The following is an 18,882-nucleotide window of genomic DNA, read 5'->3' on the forward strand; positions in this document are numbered from 1 at the left end:
GGTAGTACTTTACACTAGCCCTGGTGTTTAAAAATTTAACACTGAATAGTGTTGATTGTCTAACACTAACACTAGTGTCAGGCAAATCATCAATACTAGCCAGATTACAATAAACTCCCATTAATCTCTGATATCTCTACTGCTACAATTAATTAAAATGTATTCACAGCTACTCTACCCATTAAAAGAAACAACAGGACAGTGTTCAAAATACTCTGTATTCAAACAGCAGATACACCACAAATAAACAGCGCATAAATATATACAAAACTAGAATATTGGACAATCTACATTTTGTCATTAGTGTCATTTGAAAATAGCCCATTGTAAGGTCTATAATACACCACATTATCTACACAGATCAGTGCAACAGCATCCAGTTTATCCTCAATAACAAATTCATTTAAGTGACCATTGATCATTTCTTCGGTCTCCATATTACTTAGAGCATGCACAAGCAGCTTTAAGTACATCAAAACACACACAGGAAAACATGCTCTACAGGTTCAACTATTTTCCATTTTTGCTCAAAATGTCTCATCCTTTTAGATTCTGTTAAGATATGAGAATGGGTTTTCAAGCTGATCAAAACATTCAACTTTTCCGAGGTTTCTCTTGATGACAAACATTCAACAACAGATTGTTTTGCATGTGCAATGACGCATGTCATTAACACTTTCCTCCAATGAACCAACTAAACACTGCACAGTACTTTCAGAACTCCTGAGGATTGTAGTTGAGAAATAACAGTCCTATACATGTCCTGTCACAAGATGAGCCACATTTACAGGCTGTGAAACAAAGGTTCTATCATAAGGTGCAGGCTCAAAATAAAAATTACTGATGACCTCTGAGTCAACAAAGTCTCCACGTGCTTTGAAGAGGTGTTGCTTGTAAAAGATAAATTAATATCTAGGCTGTCCAAAGCTCAAAAGTAAAAACGTTGCTGGAACTTGACATGTCTAAATAACACTGAGCAACTTGTGTGGTGTATCTTGCAAAAGTAACACAAGAACAGTCAAAGTACTGTATAGTCGATGTCTTTAGACTGTACTGTGAAGAATTCTTGCTCTGATTTCCCTGACCCGAGGACTCTCCTTCACGCTGCCAACATCAATGCCATACACGGTGGTCTGGATGAATGTGTAGAAGTTGTGCAATGCTTCGTCATAGGACACGGCAAATACAAAATGTGCCTTGAAAAGCTCGTCAAAAGCTGCAACTCCCGTCTGCGTCACACAGGGAATGACCTTTTGATCTAGGACAATGTAGAAAGTCTGGATGATGTTCTTTCTTTCTCCAACACACAGGAGGAATGGCTGAGTGGGGCCAGCCTTAAGAAAAGTCTCCATGCTACCTCCCACCTGAGGGAGTGAAAGAAACCAAATGATTCACATTAAACAAAATTGGTAATCGGATGTTGAGTGGCAGTGCTGCCTAAAATTAAGACAATATTAAATATATTAATTATATTATTATATAAATATTAAAATGTTTTACTTCGGGCCCACAGTTATTTTTGTTCCAATGTGTAATTTTAGGTTTAATGGTAACAATAATGTGCCGGCGTTGCAACACCAAGCCTATCTGGCATAGATATATCTGCTGCACAGTGGAACTCCTTGCCCTCTTAAAACATCTGATAATCTTTTCTCATCAAAAGAGAAAGCTACTTTAACACATTTCTAAAAAATCATACCTTCATGAATTTCATTAGGTGGTGAGCAGCATCTGATGTGCTAATCTTTGAAGACTTCCTTCCCTTAGATGTTGGAGGTAACAAGTGAAGCAGCAAAAGAATGGCAGCCAACTCGCAGTCCCAAACTACAGAATAGGAATTAGGATAATCGCAATTACTGTCATTTTAAGGTCCACAGCAGTCATTTTGTCAGTGTTATTCAGTTTTGGATAACTGATAATTTTTCAAATAAAGCAGTTTTCCAATGTCTTCAGTATGGTATGAAAATTCATTTCAAGACACTTAAAATCTTCTGGCCACCAAGTGACGTAAATATTGAGTCATAACAATACTAACATTAAGTAACTTTTTTTTGTCAAACTTTAAATGCCATTAAAGTTTGTTTGTAAATTCCTTTTCATACCATACTGAAATGAACAGAAACTCAACGTAATTTATAAAATCGACAGCTGTATTCCAATTTGTTGTAAAGGTGCCAAAACATGTTTTGATTTAATAGTATGGTCCACCTAATATATTGTGCTGTGGGAATTGTGAAAATGCTGTAAAGACATGTGAAGTCTACCATCTCCAACTTACCACCCTCATCAGAGTCCCCCTGTGCAGAGACAAGCAGGTCATCCAATTCTGTACTCTGAGACAGATTTTTTCAATCTTTGATGATTCTTGGCTTGAAGAATGTTGGCCACTTTGCAAGGAATTTACCAGACACTTCCTCCCCAAACAGCATTGTGAAGTCTTGGTCAATCTGAAACACAAAATGTGACAATAGAAAGAACGCATTAACGAGCAAACAAACAAAGGAACCACACAGCTGTCAGTCAATCAGTTTATGCCTTACCAAGCCAGGTGTATCCAGAAATCTTGGGAAAAGGTCCAGGACAGAAGAAGCTGTGGCTGGATCTTGAATCACTTTTTGCCTATGTTGAAATGTCACCTTCATTTTCTCTTTGACAACTTTCATATCAGTCGAGTGCCTCATCACTGACATAGCTTCCTTGCATTCATCACCCGACAACTGTCTCGCATTTGTTGCGAAGTTGCGAAGAGTCTTGGGGCTGTCTTGAAAAGCTGACTTTGATTTCTTCATCTCTTCAGTAGAGTTGCGCTGCACAGTTTTCAATCTCCATGCCAGGTAACCAGAACCACTCTGGTGATCATAGAAATGTTCCTGCCGAATTAAGAGCAAGAGAGATATTTATTCAATATTGATTACCCGCTACTCTGTTTGTAGCAAGTGAAGAAAACTCCTGACTGGTGGGATTGTTCAGTGCTACATGTCAAAAAGCCAGATATGGCATCATGCATTAGAGGTCTATTTAAATCAATTGTTACACAATGACATTTTTTTACATTTATTTATTTTGGGTCCATTAGGGAATAACTTGATAAACTGCCTGAATGACAGACTGACCTGAATTAGTCTTATCATATGATTTCTTTAACCACTCCATCAGAAAAGCCAACAACAAAATACTTTCACAGACCACTGACTGTCATATCTGCAGGTGTAGGCATTTATCACGTAAACCACAATCAAAAAAGTCTTAATTGCATAAAAACTGGGTCACAGACCCAGGACTATGACACTGACAGCATGTATGCATCATAACATCATAACTTACATAACCATTCTTTGAATCTGGGTCCTTCAAGTTTGGGAACAAGGTTGTAATCCCAAGTGCATACATAATGCGGACACTTACTGGTGGGATCCTCCTAAAAGGCAGATACAGAGAACACGAAAACTATCAATTATTTACCCCAACACAGATTCAAGTTCAATTATAAAATGTCAGCAACAAGAACAACATGTATCCAGGTGTATGATTTGAACTACCCAAACTACCTATCATCTGTAAATCATGACTGACCACATCACACACCTGACAGGTCTTTAAGAATAATGAAAATGAAGACTTGGATTATGCTCCACATGGACTATGACAATTTGATGCAGACATTTTCCTAATGTTTTGCTGTTGTCAACCATCCCTGTTAAGAAGCACTATATTCAGAAACTACAATAATGACAATGAAAAATAACATCACTCCATAACAAATTGTGACTTTCTTTTGAAACATTATCAATATGGGGTTAGCAACTAATGAAAACTATGATTGATTTGATTTAACTTAACAATGACTTCATGACATATAGAAGAATCTATTTAAGTGGTGCAATAATGGTAAACAACTAAAATTGCAGACAAAAAAAAAAAACAAAACAAAGATTTTTCTTAATGTTTACATCACTTACCCATGACTCTCTACCATGTCTGCCACAAGGATGTTCACCATCCTTCTTCTTGTAGTATCAGAGAGGCAGTTTGTTTTCTCATATTCCTTAAATACTTGATCACCATCTGGCTTTGAATACAAGGCTGCTCTGATGATCTGAAATAACAATTGCAAGAAATTCATAGAAAGCACCTACCAGGTGGGTATAAAAATTATCAGCATCAACTGCTATAGCCTTTGCATTAATCACTACATCTTATTTAATCATGAGAGGGACCATTGTTTTGTTTTTATAATTTTTTTAATAATATTTTTAAAGATATTGAGTATTGGTACAAATGAACAGGTAATTGGCAATCTTAAGTTACAACATATCATATCCTGAAGATTACTTACATTTCTTGCAGTGTTGCTGTCAGGAGGTCCTTCAATTAACTGTCTTTTCCGAGCTTTGGTAGATTCGAGTATTATTGTTGTGTCTGAACCTGATGATGATCCTCCTGATGCAGGTGACGGTGACAACTCTAATGAAGATGTGTGATCTGAAGAAGACCCTGCAACACTGTTGTCTAACAATACAGACAGCCTCATAGATTTAAACATGATTACACCAACTATAAATTAGTAAATTTAACAACGCATTTTTAAATGAAACATACGGCTTAAACTTCTTACCACTGCATTCTTCAGTGAAGACACTGAAAGACACCTGAGATGACTTCAAAAGTTCATCAAATATGTCCGAATCCACTTCCACTCCCGCAGAATCCATCAGGACCAAATTGGTAGAACCTGGCAAACTGAATTTCACCAGCACTAAAAAAGAAACAATCAATAAAGTTCTATATGAATTTATAATTCATAAATCCGTGAATCACAGTTTTACTTTGACAATATTTATAAATTCTTTATTCATTCAATTACTAAAAGAATTATTCATTTAAATTAGCAATCAATGTAGTGAAGTAAACTTACAGTATTTGCCCTTGGTCTGCAGTGAAGGCTTTGAGTAAAGTACAAGTAAATCAAAACAATACTTACATGAATAGTATATGAATAAATTTACTTAGTTACTTTTAATCACTACACTCAAATTACCTCCTTGCAAAAATTCGGAGTAATTGTAGGCATCGTCTGTCTTTGGTACCCTGACCCATTTGCTCATTCCCTTAAACTCGACAGGAACCAGCATATCGCCACCTTCCAAGAGTAGAACAAAACTGCATAACTGCACTGCAATACAGTAGTCTCTTGATAATCGCGGGGGTTAGTAGAAACCATATTTCTTTTTTATTATTTTTATATACTTTAAGCCATAAAAACTCTCCCTGCACTCTAACAAACCCTAATATAAAGAGGCAGAAAAATGCTTATTTTACCATGAAAAAAAAACAATCTAAAAAAAGAAAAATGCCTTATTGTCACAGAAATGCATAACATATGAAATTACCATAATTAACAAGATGTAGGGGGCATACTCTAGTGTAAAAATCTTTCCATCTATACATACTCTCAGGGTAGCCTTAAGCATCCTAGTTCACCTAAGCCAGTGTCTCAAACTTCAATGAGCTATGGGCCACTGCCATCTCATTGGAGGGCCACTTTAGTGTTCAAGTAGTACAAAAAAAAAATACAAAGAAACCACCCACAAATATTTCCCAAAATGCAGTTCCTCGTTAGTTTTTAAAATTTCAAATATTGTATAAGAAGGCAAAACCGCAAACTTGAACGCATTTTTCTCACTCCAAACTAACCGCAGCCTAGCTCCGCGGCTCTGAACCGTGGTTAAAAAAAAAAAAAAAAAAAAAAACCTGGCTAATACGTCGGGTCCCGCGTCGGGCTCGTGGCCGCTAACTAGCTTTACTGTCAGCGAACACAGTGTACACTCGAGTATAAACAGCTTACTTACAACTGGGCTCGTCAGCCAGTCTTTTTGGCTGCAGTGGTTATTATATCTACATGCTTTCATCTTCCGTTTCTCGCGGGTAGCAACTCATACTTTCTCCCTCCCTCGCACTCAAACCGGGAGGGGGGAGTCCCACACGGGGCCGCGGGTTTGAGACCCCTGAACTAAGGATTTAGCAAGTTTAATTTGAAAATAAATAAAAGGCGTTTAGTAAAAACTGTGACATATATTAACAAGTAATATTCGTTATAGTCTGCCAACAGCCAGATTATGCTAAATGAATGCTAGGAAAGTAACTGGTACTTTGCAGTTTTAGCTAGCAGTAGCCCAGCTTAACAAAAAACAGTTAAAATTCAAATATGACACTTAAAGATAATGTATTTTGATACAAATACTATTGTTTTTACTAGTTATCATGTTACTTGTTCTAACATCAATCTAAAACTTAATATTTGACCGAATAAAACTTACCGCAGCAGCAAGAAAAAATGGCGACCGAAGATTCTGAAATGCGAAGCTCCACAGGAAATGAAGGTGTGGTCTAATTTAACACCCACAGTGTTAAAATGCAGTAACGACTAAAATCCACACTTACACTTTTCAGGAATCAACTCCCGATGTGTTATTTTAACTCGATTAAGTGTTGAACTAACTCGGAACTCTGTTGAAATCTACTAACACTGAAAAATCAACACTGGCATTTTTGCTGTGTAGTGAAACAAGTTTGTAGTTCACACCTTTAGTAGGAACAGTTTCCTTGCATATATTGCAAAGTATTGTGCTTTGTGTGGTAGTTGAGAAAGTAACTCAATTTTTTAGGTGCTATATCATTATTGGAGCCTCAGCTCTCGATAGCAGACATGCCTGGGCCGATCTCTTTGTTAAGTGAAGCACATGGTGTTGATATCCACAACATGATACTTTTATATCATGTAACAATTCATACCAGTTTTATTGTGGGACATGTGGTATAGCAGTTTAGCCCTACTGGCCAGAGGTGTAAATGTTGTCTGTCTTTCACCCTATATAGTAACAGCTGGGATAGGATTATACGGAGAAAGGCCCTGCAACTTACCCCTGCAACGGGATAAGCAGAATAAAATGGATGGATGGATACAATCTGAAAATTGTTATAGCACTATATTAGATATTATAAGTTCTGATACCATTGTCATAAGGACTTTGTAGCACTGTGCACACACTTCTGTACAAATACATGATTGTCAGTTTCAGTTGAATCTGAGTGTAACAAACTACACAAGCCTGGCAGCCATGCCTTAGGGCTCCAAAACAAAAAAACAACAACTCTTGTCCATTTGAATTGTTATCCTGCTGACTGCACTGCCACTATAATCCTCGGTCACCTCTTTCACGTCATCTTTCATGAGAGCTATGAGAGGAGACTTGACAATATCCATCTCTTCATGCATTAGTGGGGTTGCTGTTGCTTGGAGTGACATTTGGCTTCACTCTGTTAAAAAAAAAAGGGGGGTTTACAGGACATACCCTTTACATTTAGTATATTTCATCACCCATCACTGTGCTTTTTCCTAACATATCTTTAAATTTATCTCAAAGAGACAAAGATGCTGTCCAAAAATGAGTACCAGAATGTGTGCACATATTGACTAGCGCATGCTGTCTGCTTGAGCCTGACTACTTAATAGGGCTGTTCAGCGTGGAATATGAAATCTAAATTCCTTGTTGTGGATGTCCTGATTTTGCTCAGCTTGCTTAAGTGCTTGTGTTTAAATTTTCATAATGCATCTACTTGTTTAAAATCTGCAGAGGGGTCCATCATTAATGTCTTTACTAATATTCATGACTGGTTTTGTAACTGATTAAAAGCATATATGAATCAGTTTGGGTTTCACTTCACAGATGCTTTATTTGTTCCCATGTTGAATAGGACCTCTATTTGAAATGTGAAATGAATAAAAATAAATATTTTAATTATAATGTATGGTAATATGTACTACTGTAACATAGCTCATGACAGTGAATATTGATAGAACGAGTATCTGAATACTACGTAGACCACAACAGATGCAGATTCACTTACGAGCAATAGCTACAACTGGTGTTTTTCTGCTTTCTACCTGCACCACATTTTGGGCTTCAGAGCACCAGCGCTGTGGCTAACCCAGTAGACCACAAGCACTAAGTTATGAAGCCATCTGCTAAACTCATCCAGCATTGTTATTAAAAATATATGAACATCTACTCTGGAAGCACTTTTGTAAGATTCCTACAAGTGTGTGTACAAGCACAAAACATTGTTTCATTTTTAAGGTGCTGGTCTTATCTGAGGTTTTAGGGAATGGTTTAGGGAATATAAAATAGTGTCCAACACCACTGTACTATAATAGAGGCACTCCTTGAAAACACATGCATCACTGAGATCAACACTATTAGTGTTATTTAGCTCTTTTGAAAAAACGTTTAAAGACAAACAAGAATCAGGGAAAACACAATAATAGGTAGATAATATATAGTCTTCATATAAAAAAATAATTCCTTATTCAGATTTCTGTTGCTTCCTCAGGTGCAGAATAGAACTGGAGAAAAGCTGAATTTGTGGGATTTCAGATTTTGCTCTGCTGTGTTTCTTCAGTCAACTGCTTCAACTGAAACCTTTAGCTCTTATTTAAGCAAGATGTTCAACGTAGGTGGAGTTGTGACTGACTTATTACATATTATAGTAAAATTTACTATAAAAAGCATGCTTCATAGCAAATTATAATAGCAATAATAATAAATGACAATTGCAGTAAAACTTATTTCTTCTGAAAACAATATTAGACATTATTGACATTTTTGCAATTTTTTCATTACTTAGTTACAGCTTTCACAGATCTGGAAAAATTCTAAAGTGGATTCACAGCTGCTGAAAATAGCAGGAAAAACATTCTAGCCGGCCGCAGCCAGTATGGGATTCACTGCAAATTTAATGTTTTTGATCTTTCTCAGCTAAGACATGTTTTTCTTATAGTGGCCACAGGAATAGATTCACAGTTTGAAGGTAGTATGTCATTCAATCTAATTCAAGCGGCAATCACTAATACAACATTGTTCAATATTCTTTTTTAAATATTTTGATATAATATTTTATATATTATATAGATTACATCATATATATATATATATATATATACATACATACATACATACATACACACACACACACACACACACACACATATATATATATATATATATATATATATATATATATATATATATATATATAGCACAGAGGCACTAATCATGGCAGCACAAGAACAAGCTCTGAGCACAAGATCCATAGAGGCTGGGGTCTATCACACCAGGCAAGACCCCAGGTGCAGGCTGTGTAAAGATGCCCCAGAGACAATCCAGCACATAACAGCAGGGTGCAAGATGCTAGCAGGCAAGGCATACATGGAACGCCATAACCAAGTGGCCGGCATAGTGTACAGGAACATCTGTGCCGAGTATAACCTGGAAGTACCGAGGTCAAAATGGGAGATGCCCCCAAGGGTGGTGGAGAATGACCGAGCTAAGATCCTGTGGGACTTCCAGATACAGACGGACAAAATGGTGGTGGCTAACCAACCGGACATAGTGGTGGTAGACAAACAGAAGAAGACGGCCGTAGTGATCGATGTAGCGGTTCCGAATGACAGCAATATCAGGAAGAAGGAACACGAGAAGCTGGAGAAATACCAAGGGCTCAGAGAAGAGCTCGAGAGGATGTGGAGGGTGAAGGTAACGGTGGTCCCCGTGGTAATCGGAGCACTAGGTGCGGTGACTCCCAAGCTAGGCGAGTGGCTCCAGCAGATCCCGGGAATAACATCGGAGATCTCTGTCCAGAAGAGCGCAGTCCTGGGAACAGCTAAGATACTGTGCAGGACCCTCAAGCTCCCAGGCCTCTGGTAGAGGACCCGAGCTTGAAGGATAAACCGCCCGCAGGGGCGTGCTGGGTGTTTCTATATATATATATATATATATATATATATATATATATATATATATATATATATATATATATATATATATATATATATATTACATCACCCACCCCTGTCTTTAAGTAAACATAGTTTGTTATAATATCAAAAACAATCACAAAGCTCACTTGTCATATAAAATTAAAATGCCATTATTCAAATGGCATCGTTATATTTAACCAAGAACTCCAACATCCTTTGGATTACAGGTCTGTGTCAGGTAGAAAACAGTCCATGAACACTACGTTTTTTCAAGGGGTCTTCTACGTATGGTGTTTCCCCATTATTAAACATTGTTTGCATTGTATTTATATGCCAAAACCAGTAGGGGTTATTTAATAAATCCACAGTCATTCAAAATTCAACTGTTTTTAGTTTTGTTTATTTTTCTCATAGTTTAAAGTCATTCAAACTTACATTTTTTATTCTTTCACTTTTTAGTGTTTCAGTAAAGGAGCAGCTTAATGTAATTTCAGTGGCCAAAGGCTACGTTCACACTGCAGGTCTTAATGCTCAATTCCGATTTTTTGATCAAATCCGATTTTTTTGTCTGCTCGTTCACACTACAAATAAAATGCGACAGCAAACGCGCTCTAGTGTGAACGCTCAAAGCGGCCCGCATGCGCAAAAGAAGCTGTCACACACAACGAGCTCTGTTTAGACCCAGAGCAACAGTATTGTTTGACTGATGGCCCTTAATATGCAGACTTCGGACTTCGTTTCCCAATTTTTGCTTTAAGTTATTTTGTTATTTACATAATAATGTAAATAACCTAATAATGATCCTTATTGCTGTTTAAGAGAGGAGCGGTGCTTCAAATGATAGCTGCAGATTTCTGTCAGAATCTGCAGATTACAGTACAAATAAAATGTTCACATTGTCTTCCCAACAGTTTCACTAACATCTACACTGGATGGCCAGGAAGCGTTCGCGATGTCTTCTCGGGCGCTTCTCTGGCGCTGATAATTGGCTTCAGTCTTGTGTCGGTGACGTAAAAGGCGGATTTAATGCGACTTGACCGTTCAAACAGCAGTCGCTTTCTAAAACATCGGATATGTATCGGATTCAGTACCACATACGAAAGTGACCCAGATCGGATTTGAAAATATCGGATTTGCGCCGTTCACACTGTCATAGCATGATCGGATATGGGTCGCATAGGGTCAAAAAAATCGGATTTGATGCGCTTTCGCCTGCAGTGTGAACGTAGCCTAAGTGTTTTGCACACTGCACCTTAGTAGCAACAAAGTTGCATGAAGCGAGAGAATAGTAAAATTTTCTTCAGGTTGGATAAACTACAACATGAACAACCCTCTCCTCCAGACATGGTAAAATATTTAATCTGAAATGTATAATTGATCTGCTTCTCTTCTAAATACTTTTTTTGCCTTGCAAAACCCCACAACTCTGTAGAACTTCTTAAGTTTTGTAAAGCCAGCCCATGCCCTAGTTCAGACTTCACTCTGGTCTGAATATTTGACATCCTTGGGCTCAAAAGAAAGTTTGTGGCAGACACTCTCTAACTCATCTTTGCAGTCACTTGGCAGGAATTTGATGCCCCTCAGCAAAAGCTTTAATCTAGTTAAAGTAGAATCCCACACTGGCTGATAAGGCTTATTTGGAGAAGAGAATGAATTGTAATTATATAAAAGAAAGAGTGGGGAAGAAACCTAAAGTTCCACAGCAACAGTTTGCTCCGTGACTCTAATTACTTTACCTCTAGATTCATTTTGTCACATCCAGCTAAAGCACGTTCCTCAAGCAAAACCTTTCTCCCATCATTCTTCATTGTTTTTCCTGACTGCGTCTCATTCTACTTGTCAACAGCCTATCCTGAGGCTCTCGGCAGAGGCGAGGCTTACTGCGTATGATGAGACTTGTTTTTCATACTGTTACCCAGTAAACAAAATCAAACATTTATGAGAGTTTTATGCAAGACATCAGAAGAAGCCCCTGTCTGTGGTAGATTCAGGGGGGTATAATATTACTCTCCTTACAAGACCTTCCTGCTCTGCTCTGGACACTCTGGCAAAAGTGATCCTGCCTTATTAGCTCACTGCAAGAGATGTCAGCAGGTCACCATGGCTAACAACTTCCCTTTGAACTACACCCACTATGTGTCTTGCTTTTTTTCTCACAGTCACATCAACTTTCATTTTTCGTCATCATTTGTTCTCAATTTATCTTCGCTCCATGGCTGTAATGACAGGTACTGTATGCATGTGCTATCAAAGACTTCAATTATATCTTCAAATATTTATGTTAGAAAGAAAACGACTGTGTTCAAGTAAAACAGTCTGTACAGCAGGTATAAAACCCTAAACTAATTTAGATACTTAATCCAGAACTCCAATCAGCAACCTCAAACTTGCCAATGAAATTTCCCATTTTTCTGGCACAGCTCCTCTGAGTCCCAGCCGAGCCAATCCACCTTCATCTGTTGGGCCAAAGTTGATACAGAGCCATCAATTCCATTAGGCACTGGCCTGATACACCGTACTAAAGCTCCCCCTTAGAACAGGTCCCTGAACCCGATAAGAACTGGCAAGGAAATAGACTGACTTGTAATTCATGATATGTCACTGTCTCAAAGTTTCCTTGCCTACCTTCTCCCCATAGATAACTCCAGACAGTTCTGCTTTGTGACTTAATTACAGTGTGTGGTAAGTCTGTGATAAAGCCATCTTCTGCACGGGGATTTAGTTTGTCCTAGAAAAGCACAAAATAGGAGGTATGAGCAAATATTGAATGTACCTATTGATTTCTGCAAATGGCTGTGATAAAAATACACGAGCATCATCTTTGTTGTTTCCATTAAGCGTTCATTGGATTTTCGAACCTGTTAAAAATTGTAACTCATTTTCTCACAGCACCACACTGAGACAAGTCTTCATTAGTGCCTTTTGTGTGCCGACGCCTGCCGTTGTGTTGGTTGGTAAACACGTATGTCTTTGCTCTGTGAGCTCAAATGATGATTTACATGGCAGCAGATGCAGAACAGAAATACCCACAAGTTGTTCTCTACATTTCTCTAACATTCCATGTGAAATGTATGGTTGACATTTGTAAACTTTAGAAGCTCTATGAAATTAACAGAGTGTCACTGACTGGTGTAGAAACCACCCGAGTGTCCACAGAAATGCTAGCGGCTCCATACCTGCTGGTTTCCTGAGCAAAATACCAGCAATGCAACATGATGATAATGTTAATATCCCAGGACACTGAAGTGACACCTTATTAGTTACACCTTGCTAGGATCCCTGTTGGTCTTCAAGACTGCCTTAATTCTTAGTGACTCACATTCAGCAAGGTGCTAGAAACATTCCTCACAGATTTTGCTACATATAGACATGATAGCATCACATAGTTGGAGGTGATTTGAACATTTTCCACTAGTGCCTACTTTGTCTGATTGGATTCAGTCGTTTCCCATTATAATTGAATACAAGCTAATGTTCACGAGGTCACTAGAGCAACGTGGCCCAAAGTCCTGTGATGTCATTTCTGTGCAACACAACACAAACACAACACAATAATGGAGGACGTCAAAATGATGGTATGCTTGTTCCTCGGTATATGGCTTTTTGTGAGATTCAGGGACCACTGTGTTGGTTTTTGTGTAACCATTTCTCTCTTTACCAGGTTTCAATACCAGTTTTTTATAATGCAATATTTATTTGCCTTTAGAACAAAGGGAAACTGTCTTATACAGCACACCACCACAAACATGCAATATATTGGGTTTCCTGAGAACATTACCCCAAACCGTAAGTCCCTTTTCTCCCCCTCCTCACCCCCGCCCTCCCTACCAACACATATCACATTTGCAGCATAACTGTAACATTCCAATGAAACTACAGGTTAACATAATGAACAAGGAGAAAGGTACAATAGGTCAGTGATTTAAAACAAAAAGAGTGAAGGAGACACTCTCATGGCCGATGCTTTATTTGTGACATTAACTGTTGACATCACATTTTCATATTGACTCAGCTCACTTGGAATCTCTGCCAAGATAGTACTAAAAATTACCTAGTACCAGGTACTACCAACTAATAGAAAAAAACTAAAAACCAAGTTGAGGTGAGTCAAACCAAGCCAAGTATGTACTAGTGGAAAATAAGGGGCCCAAAGTGTGTGAAGAAAATATCAAACACACCATCACCACCACTAGCCTGAACTGTTGTTACCAGGATGGATCTATACTACTGTCATGCTGGTTATCCCAAATTATGACCTTAACCTGAACCAGGAAATAAATGCCAGAGAATTCTGGTATCTCATGAGCCTCATTAAATTTTCAGACTGATGTAGAAGTCTCAAAAACTCATGTATCAAATATGATACACTTCTCTTTCATGGGTTAACCATTTTAATGTTGTAGCAGAAACTGAGAGTCATCAGACCTGGCAACATTTTTCCAGTCTTCTATGGTCACATTTTGGTGAGCCTCTTTGAATTATAGACTCAGTTTTCTGTTCTTAGCTGACAGGAGTAAAACCTGGTGCAGTCCTTTGTTGCTGTAGCCCATCTGCTTCAAGGTTCAACAGAAGCTTCAGAGCTTCAGAGAAGCTCTTTAGCATACTTTGATTGTAACAAGTGAGTTACTTTTGCCTTCCTTATCAGCTCAAAGCAGTCTGGCTCTTATCCTCTGACCCCTGGCAATAACAAGGCATTTTTGCCTAGTAAAATGCTTTTCACTGGATGAATTGACCATTCTCTGTAAACCTTAGACATAGTTGTGTGGGAAAATCCCAGTAGATCAGCAGTTTTTGCATATAACTGCTGTTTAATTAGGTTAAGGTAGCAAAAGTAATTGTTTAAATAAAAAACACCCCTTTACAAGTATGACATTAAACCCACCTATGAAAAATTAAACAAAAAGGTTGATGCCAAAGTGATGGACTGTCTGATGAAACTTTCCTCCCACACTCTTACTGGTGAAAAAAGGTCAACTGCAGAAACACTAAACCTTATACGAGACGTGTAGGAAAGAAAGGAAGCATGGAAGAGATAAACAAAAAAAGTATTAAAAGTCAGAGCAAGTCTAGAAAATATCTTTGGATGCGAGCAAACATTTTTTTAAACTGAGTCTCGCTTATTATGAAAGTGGATAAAGATATTAGATCAGTCAGGGCAGACTTTAGATCAGAATTCTCTTAAATAAAGAGACTTGGAAGAACCCTGCATAATAGCCCCAAGTGGCTCAAATTAGCCTTAAGAAAAGTATTACCACTCTTTACTTTCTTTACCATTGAGCACTTAACTTTGCAACATCTGAGATGTAAGCCTTTAGAGAACTTTTAAGCAGGGATACTGCATCCAGATAATCATCACTAATACCATTACGTTTCAATTTTATATACAAATTAAAAGGATTTACACAGAGCTTTTGAATGTGTTTATCTTAAAGTTGGTGGAAAAAGGTCAACACATACCAGGGGTGATCATACTGAATGCATTATATGCAATAGCAAGAATCAAGGTATAAGAACAGCCTTTTTTTCTGATTTTGTAAGTAAAAAGCGCTCTTTTTTTCCTCAGATAAAAGCTGCCGTCTAAAGATAGCATTATTGACCAGAGAAACGCACACAGGGATTCGAGAACTTTAGTGTGGAAATGCTGTTTTTGTGTGATATTATGTTTCAAGGTTTTATATCAGTCTCTAGATACAGAAAACAAATATATAAAAAATATATTAAAATGTTCCAGCTCGATGTGGAACACAGTGTTCCCAGTGCACACTACACACACAGAGTTGATATTCTAGTTGTTTGAGCTTATGTACAGATTGCCCTGCCGGACACAAAAAAGAACTAGTTCAGAATCTAAATTTGAAATAATATTGGTCTTTTATAACATGACATACAAGACTGTGATATCATTTTATTTTATTTTACACTGAATTGATATGTTGATAAATTTTATCAACGGGTTTTAGACTGTTTCATTGTATCATCCAGGAACGTTTAGAGCACTGATGTGTTAGCTGTGATCTAACATGTAATTGGATGAAGACGTGTTTGCTTCCAGTGGCTCATTATATCACTAATAATGTCAGTAAACAAATTCAAATTTGGATGAGTGTGGATAGAACATAAACAGTGTCCAAGTTCTGGGAATGCTGTCCCTCAACAGCATCATCTTGCATTTTGAGTTTTGGGTCAGACATATTTTCCATCTGCCCCCCTCTCTTTTTTTTTTCTTCTTTTTTTTGCAGATGGTGATTAAATCTTTAATTGTCAAGAGGAGGCGGGACTGCAGAGCATGGAGAGGAAAAACTGGCAAACAGATTTTTAATTATGGCTCACTAAATTAAGACACCCAGATTCAGTCCCATATCTCCAGCTGATCTATTCCTCCCTCTCTCTCTCTCTCCCTCCCTGACTCCAGTGCCCCATGACTCTGATTGTATTACTCATTCAGAGAGATCATCAGTCATTTCCAGCTATCATACAACGTGGCCACGTATAACAGCCCAGGAATGAAGGACAAAGTGACAGTGAGATACTGAGTGAAGAAAATTGGAAAAAGGAAAAAAAAGTACCAAAATATTTAAGGATTCCTCTGCTGCCTCGTCCTCTAGTTCTCTAAGATTCTCTTAATTATTATTGTTTCTTTAGAAAAACTGCTAAAAGCTAGTGGCTGATGGCAAACATGTGAAGCGCACATCTATTATTCAAGTTTTCTTTAAGTATTAAGCAATTTGTGTGTGTAAATATATAATATACATTCAATGTGTGACACAACAAAATAAATCTAATACTCTAATACAGTATTACAAATTAAGGCAGAATTCCACAGTGGAATTCTGTGTAGAAAAAAATGAACAACAACAACAACAACAACAACGACGAAAAAAAAACATGTTGACATCATGTGTTCTTCACTGATTATGTACTTGACTCTCTTATCAATTGCAGTTTGTGCGTGTTTACATTTCTTTGCTACACGATTCAATGCATATATGCATCAATTAGACAACTATGTGTCTGCTTTTGCTGTTTGACAGAAATTTTTTGCAGAAATTTCTGTCAAGAGATCAGAGTATTGATTTTAATCCTGCACTCACACAAAGACAGCAAGCTGAATAGCAATGCTGGGGCATCATAACAGTGTAGAAGCTGTGAAAGCGTATCAGTGTGTGACAATATACTGAATGTGAAATAGGCAGAGCGTCCTCACAAGGAGCACCCCAAAATGGTGTGTTTACATTCAGATGGCAAAAGTCTTTCATAACTCAACTACCTGTCAGCTTATTGTTTCAGGCTACTTAGGCTATGTTCACACTGCAGGTCTTAATGCTCAATTCCGATTTTTTGATCAAATCTGATTTTTTTGTCTGCTTGTTCACACTACAAATAAAATGCGACAGCAAACGGGCTCTAGTGTGAACACTCAAAGCGGTCCGCTCTCATTCTCTCCCCCTCCCTCTCCTGTTTCTACTTCAATCATGAAACTGATCAATGATCAGCTGATCGGCTTTTCTCTCTTGTTTGTTTATCGCCCACTTTGCTTCAGAAAGAAGAAACCAGCGGAGGCCACGTTAAACAACAGCAGCAAGTTTAAGCTTGATCAGCTGTTGTTAGAATTTATTTAATATTAATTTCTAGAATCAGCTGATGTTTGCTGGAGCCACAGCTGGAAAAGCTGCTGGTCAGGATATCGTTTGGTTATCTGGTGAGAGGGAAACATGAAGATGAAACCAGGAGATGTTCTTACTGAATCATCAGAGCTGTGATGGAGAAACAGGTTTACCTTTTAGGTGACATGAATGAGTTGAAGGGAAGTTATGAACTGTTTCTGAGAGACAAATAACACCAGGATCCTTTTTTAGGTAGCTGACAGCTGGTAACTGTGCAGGTGCGGGTCTAGCAAAGTTTTGTCAGGGGGGCCAGGTAGGGCATTGACAGGGAAAGGGGGGCACAAAGAATTATTCTTATTCTCATTTAAAATATCTAGCTTTTAAAAAATAATTATTTGAATCTTACAACAAACGATTGATAGATTGATACATATATACCATCAGAACAGTGTACATCACTGTTACAACAGGCTTTATGGTTTTTCCTATAATGGTCAAAACGCCCGGGCCGATTTTTTGTCCCAGTCCAGCCCTGTATGCAGCTCATCTGCAGTCTGGTGTTACCTACATCTTCCTATTCGGAAGGCAGAATTTCTGAGTTCTGAGTACAATCGAAAGCACCACGACTGCAGTTTTCGTGTTGGATGTAAAAAGCGCACATGGCGCTGTGACGTAGGCTAGAATCATGGCGGCGGTCAACAACGGTCCAGGCGTGGAAATATGCACATTATTTTTTCCTTTCTATTGGTATGTGGTACAGTGCACTTGTGGCAAGTAAGCAAGCTAGAAGACTGGCACTCTTGCTGGGTATCCAGTTATGGAAGCAACACATTAGCAAGAGAATTCTGAATAAAACCAAAGTTACTTTCCCTACTAACTAGTTACTTTGAAAGTAACGAGTAACTTGAAGTAACTGAGTTACTTTTGATAGAAGTAACTAGTAATGTAACTAAGTTACTAATTTAAAGTAACTTACCCAAGACTGCAAATAACATAACATTTCACATTTTGATGGATGCCTACAACTCTTTTCTAAATTTAAAAAAAGAAACTTTTTCTAGTGACCACACAAATTCTCATGGACACGTTACCCAACTTTTTGTCTTCATTTTACATTATAATGAAAACCGGTGTTGTTACTATACATATAAAAAATACAAACAAACTTAAGAACAAAAAACATTTTGTATTCAGCTTCCAGAATGAGTAAACTTTGGCAAGGGGAGTGAAATGTTGTTTTAAACAGGCAGAGTGAGGACAGCCTGCCACAGTGGTTGGGTCATCAGTGTGGTCATTAAGCAGACTGTAATGGGCCATGAGAGAGACTGTTCTGCTCTGGCGCCGGGCCGGCCGACCTGTGGATCACACCGCCATTATCATTCAATGGATCGCACCATTATGCCCTTGATGGAGGGGAACTCGGAACACGTCTGGAGGAGGTCTGAAATAGCCGCAGTGCGC

The 18,882-nt window shown here is 38.0% G+C and overlaps 1 pseudogene; it reads right to left on the bottom strand.

The window, feature by feature from the left end:
* Positions 1-447: 447 nt before the first annotated feature.
* LOC146609970 (uncharacterized) lies at positions 448-4,678 on the bottom strand (annotated as a pseudogene).
* Positions 4,679-18,882: the final 14,204 nt, after the last annotated feature.

The sequence above is a fragment of the Diplotaxodon limnothrissa genome, linkage group LG22 (assembly GCF_057381915.1).
Source record: "Diplotaxodon limnothrissa isolate DT_005_m linkage group LG22, D_limnothrissa_male_GT1.1, whole genome shotgun sequence".
NCBI classification, from domain to species: domain Eukaryota; kingdom Metazoa; phylum Chordata; class Actinopteri; order Cichliformes; family Cichlidae; genus Diplotaxodon; species Diplotaxodon limnothrissa.